General features: G+C 45.8%; 1 pseudogene across 1 annotated transcript; it reads left to right on the forward strand.

Annotated features, from left to right (window-relative positions):
- The first annotated feature begins 2076 nt into the window (after positions 1 to 2076).
- LOC147981564 (uncharacterized) lies at positions 2077 to 3993 on the forward strand (annotated as a pseudogene). The gene is made up of 2 exons (XR_015599925.1): positions 2077 to 3317; positions 3752 to 3993. The product of XR_015599925.1 is annotated as an uncharacterized LOC147981564 (transcript).
- The last annotated feature ends 1511 nt before the right edge of the window (positions 3994 to 5504 follow it).

The following is a 5504-nucleotide window of genomic DNA, read 5'->3' on the forward strand; positions in this document are numbered from 1 at the left end:
ATCAAGAGTGGAAAGCAGCTTCAGCAGGAGCCCATACTGAGTGCAAACACTCAGTTACAAATTAGGAGTGGAAAGCAGCTTCAGCAGGAGCCCATACTGAGTGCAAACACTCAGTCATGAAGGGATTGCAGTGAGAAGGAAAATTTACAGCAAATTTTCAAGATGAAGGGGCAACCTAATGAAGACGCGTGACTCCAGGGATGTTTATTGCCGGGGGAAGAATGGGGAAATAACCCGGGGGACTGGACAGAGCATATGTAGGCGGAGCAGCCAAGTTGTAACTGACCTCCACTCCATTAATGGCATGTAGGATTAGGAACGGCTGGTCTACTCCTTGCGTTAAACAACGGCGGGTGAATTCCAATCACGCACAACATAGAAACTGACAATTCAACTCCATTAACTGGTCTCAATGGCCAGTTAATTTATCAATCAATCTTTGGTGATAGAACTTCGGTCCCTCTCCGTGCCTTGCAACCGATCGGTCCGATCGCCCGCATCGCCCGTATCACCTACATCGCCTGGATCTGATCCCCGCGTCGCCCGCGTCTCTCCGTCTCGCCTTCACTTTTTTCAGGTAGGCATGAACGAGGGTTAGTGACCGGAGAATTACCGATCGGGCGGCGTCTGGCACAGAGTCAGCTAAATGAGCCGAGTGGAAGGCCCGCGCAACCACATGCCTCAAATTTTTCTCCTGGAGTAGCAGCCCTTTAAGACAGCCCGGCCAGGAAAAAAACAGGTGGTGGAGACAGTAGATCTAACAACCAACATTGATCCTAGCACGAGATCTGACGGCTCAAATAGCTAAGGGCGTGAGAGGGCTCGTTTTAGCTCGGTTTTACTGTCCTAAATAAATACACCAATTCTTGGTCATATGTTCCTTCAGGGCAGATTTTAAAAAATGCATCATAGTACTGAACATGTGCAACTTCCAAATAACATGTCGCGTACTGCTCTACGATTGATTCAACTGGGTCCTTATAATTTGTTACATCAGAGTCGATAACCTTCTCAAAGCAAAAGCAATGGATATTCTTTATAGCTTTTCTTAGGTTGCCAAGCATTTTAATTTTCAGCAGTTAAGTTGAATTCAGATCCATCCTGTAAAAGCCAAATAAACCTAATCATTAGTACTTTCTACTCCCATGTCTTCCTTACACATTAGTTTGTGCATACATAACCCATGTGCAAAATATCAATTGCGTATGTACTTGCATGATATTTTAAATAACAAAAGTGTCTTGTGTAAACATATTATCCAAGATCTTTGAACATACTTGTTTTATATGAACCTAATCTTTGTGTTTTTTCCATTGCAGATTTGCCAGGAAATATCCATCTATAAGTAATTTGTTGCATTTTGAGAAATCTAGAGAAGAGTGGAACTCACCCTTCAAACCACAACGATATAGTCGCATCTCAGGGTGTCGCACGGTCGTCGTACTTCGGTGATCCTTGGCCACCGTCCATTGATCCGCCCTGACCGTGCAAGGCTAAGACCGGCGCAAGGCCGTGGCCCTTCAGCATAAATATTTGCCCTCTTCCATAGAGCCTGGCAGAACGCCGCCTCACCCATTGTCCACTGGTCCTTGGCTGCCATCCGCCTCCCCACCATGCGTGCCCGAGGCCAAGACTGGTGCAGCTCCGTGGCCCCCCTCTACCGTGCCTTCCACCCTGCCATCTGTAGCAGTGTTGCCCACACCCTCCTCCATGCCGCTCTCCTAGCCTCGCACGGCCGTTGTTGTGTACCTCACGCCGCGCAAGGTAGGGTTAGGGCTTGCGGTGAATGTGGGAGAGGAATCGGCAAAGAAGTGGAATTGGGAGAGAATGTGGGACTATTTGGCTAAACAAGAGTTTTCTATGTTTCTGTACTACGTGCTAAAGCAGAGGTAAGTAGGATTTTCCAAGTCGCACTTGACGGTATTAATAGCAAAAAAATGATATAAGTGTCAAGGAAGGAAGAAAATGAAGTTATGATATTAAAGAAGGAAAATGATAATTTTAGGGCCAAAAAAGGCAATTATATTTTAAGAAAGGGTCAGATAAGGAATTCTCTCTTAGAAGAACACGCGCAAATCCAACGCATCACCCAACAACAGATCCAATGAGTTAAATGACGAAGTCGGCGACGCACCGGAGAAAACTATCGCTGTCGGCCACCATCATGGCCTCCTCCTCCTCCCCCACCTCGCCCCCAAATCCCGTAGCAACAACCTCATCACCCTACTTCCTACCCGAGCTCATCGCCCAAATCGCGAGTTGCCTGACCACCCTCCAGGATTTCTTCGCCGTCCGCGCAACCTACCGGGATCTCCTTCCTCCGTCGTCATCCAACCTCGCCTCCCAAGCCCCCCACCTCCTCCTTGTCCCCGGATCTCGAGCCATGTTCCACCTCCCCCTCCGTCGTCGCCTGCGCTTCCGCCTACCCCTCCATGATTTTGATCCTAACCCTGCCGCCTTCTACTCTTTTGGCTGTCGCATCGCCATCGCCAGCCCCAGCCACCATGAGCTCAGCTTCGTCCACCTTCTCACAGGCGAGCGATTTCGCCTCCCCTATCCACCGGCACCCTTCTGTCGCCTCCTCCTATCTGGCGATCTCGTCCTTGCCTTCGTTCCGACGGTCGGCCGTGCCGTCCAGTACTGTCGCCTCGGGGATGTTGAGTGGCGTGTGGCGTCATGCACTGAACCCTATGTCCTGGAGGATTTGATCTTTCTCAAGGGCAACCTACACGCGCTGGTCAGATCTGAAGATGTTGGCGGCCTATGTTACCGTCTCGCCGTGGCCAATCTGTCAGACAAGAATACAGTGGAATTAATGTTTCTTGGAGATAATTTGGATACACAGGCGCAGATGGGAGTTCGTATTTCTGTCTCGCAGAGTGTCTCGATGAGTTGTTGCTTATTAGCGCTGTTGGGGATTGCCCAGAAGAGTTTCATGTTTTCCGGTGGCAGTCAATGGAGGGGAAGTGGACAAGGACTACTAGCCTTGGTGACTGCACATTGTTCTTGACATATTTTTACTTTGTAGGCTGTGTTGTTCCGACGAAAGGAATGACATGCTTTTCAGGTTATTACTTTGCAAGTTCCCTTGGTCCAGATCATCCAGGAGTTCGAAGGGACTGCTTGTACTTCACAGATGCCAAAAGGAAGTGGATCGAGTATTCCTTGGCCGATGGATCTTGTGATGAATTTGTTGCTGAGAACTTAGAGGGAGCTGCAAGGCCTGATTCCGATTTTAGGGCACCTGTTTGCGTCTTTCCGAGCATGTGTTGATGCTCTCCTATGGATCACAGAGCTATGTGAAAGTTAGTACAAAGGTACCATTGCTCTCTAGTGACTTGTATTTCTTATTTGGTTTTGATATGTTATTCTTGTGTATAAAGAAGTTTATGTGTCTATCTCTTTAGCAGCATGTGTTACATATTGGGCATATCGTTTGAAGCTGCTAAGCTGATCCCTGAAAATGTTGACACTAATAATTTGCATGTCTCAGGAATCAGTACTAGCTAGATCATCTTTTGCTTCTTTCTCTGCAGAGTTGCTCAGCAACTTGTAAGTAAGTGTACATGTATGCCCGCACCAGCTCGCAAGTTAGTGTATTCAAATTACTGAATCAACTCGTAATTCAGTGTGCAATCACTGGCATCGTCAGTTTCGTTGCCATTCTCTTTTCAATTATGGTATGAGAATTGAATGTTTCATCCTCAATTAATATGGCATCTTATAGAAAGTCGTTTGTCTATGATGCCAGTGACCCAGAAGCACAAGACGATGGTACCTACCACCAGGAGGGGAGCATCTCCAACTCGGATGAGTGGTTATCAGGGTAATCGTTCACTCTGAAACCTACTCTCCAATAAAAGACATATATATTCTACTGTACATATACAAAGCATTTTATCCGCATCTATTTCAGCATGAGCAGAGTACCGTGGCCTCTGAACATGGGTATGTAATGTACGCAGCTTTGCGAATCTTTTCGACAAGCATAATACAGTTTCCCGGATGATTTGTAGTACCAGTATTTCATATCATTCCAGCTTAGAGAAATAATGTTGGTTTACCGAGGCCATATTGGGCATATCATGTACAAAACCTTAGGTGTCAATCTTTCAGGCTCACGGAGTTTCCCTTCTCCAGTATGTGAGAGATGCTTCATTTTTTTAGGGTGGGAGATGCGACCAGTTGTAATACATCATCATGCAGGCGACCCATGTTGCGACCTAATGAATTTAAGCGATAAAGTTGAGAATAGCGGAATATGGTAAATGGCGATCAAACTGCACCCTAGTTGCAAAATCTGACAAATGCAAAGTAAGGTAATATCAAGTGAAGAACATGTAGCATTTATTAGATATGCAAACAAGCCAAGTAATTATTAGCTATCTTATGAGCACACACACAGCGATTCTGAGTGCACCATGAAAACAAGCATGTACATCACAAATAATGTACATTGGTCCGATGCCATCTCTAGCTGGCACTCAGAAATACAATAGCGAAAACAATGTGTATCATACTCCCATCACGATTATTCATTCTGTCATTCATTGTTCCATCCGACAGAGAACTCTGACCTTCGCCTTCTACTCCCATCACGACTCAGTCTGACTGCTGTCTTAGCTGACCAGACCAACAGTTGTGCCATCCCACCTGGGATAAGAAGAAAGGTCAGAAATCTAAACTAGAGTTGCACCAATATGTGAGCAAAAGAGAGAAAGGGGTTTCCCGCCGGTACAAGCGCAGAGAATGTTGTCGCAACGTCGATGAGTTATGCAGTCTCTGTCTCTATTTCAACGATTTCACTTGCTATCTCCATAGAAACCAACATACAGCGAAGCGGGTTGTTTCAATCCTGCCAAATGCACATAGTTGTTGTAATATCGATGGGTGCTAAGGAAGTTCGTATACTTATAACAGTTAGCACTTAGCAGTTCAGTCCTGCAACCAACCTGGTTTTCAGAAGCAGTGTTCCATTCCATCTTCCCATGTTGAAACTCCATGGCGCGTCCAGCTCCGCCTGTTGCTCACCCTCAGCTGTGCTGCCAAAGAGAGCTCATACTGCGAGAAGAATTATCCATCTTTGCTTTCAAAGCCGAGTAGATACTTAAAGTTCAGCATACAGATTGAAATTAGCCAGAACAATGCAAACTATTTATTGGTTAACAAAGCTTAGTATATAGGAAGGTTCAACATTTCACTATGTTGCATCTTTTCAGAACAAAGTCAGTCAAGTTCAATTGATACTAACAATTTGCAGAGAAAAGCGTGGATGTTCTGGAACTTTCTCCCGCAAGGTTCCTTCCTTCCTCATCTCAACTTTGCAGGTGCTAATGCCCGCAGAAATTTAACTTGCCTCTCCATGCTCTGCTATCACCGGTTTCACTCTTCAACCGCATCCTACCCTCTCCAACAATGAGTAAAACTTCCTTGCAATGCAGCTGCAGTTGAAGCTGCAGTTCAAGTAATTATTTCCTATTAAACCTTCAATCCTAAATAGTACT

The sequence above is a fragment of the Triticum urartu genome, chromosome 3A (assembly GCF_056163025.1).
Source record: "Triticum urartu cultivar PI428250 chromosome 3A, HENAU_Tu73, whole genome shotgun sequence".
Taxonomy (NCBI): domain Eukaryota; kingdom Viridiplantae; phylum Streptophyta; class Magnoliopsida; order Poales; family Poaceae; genus Triticum; species Triticum urartu.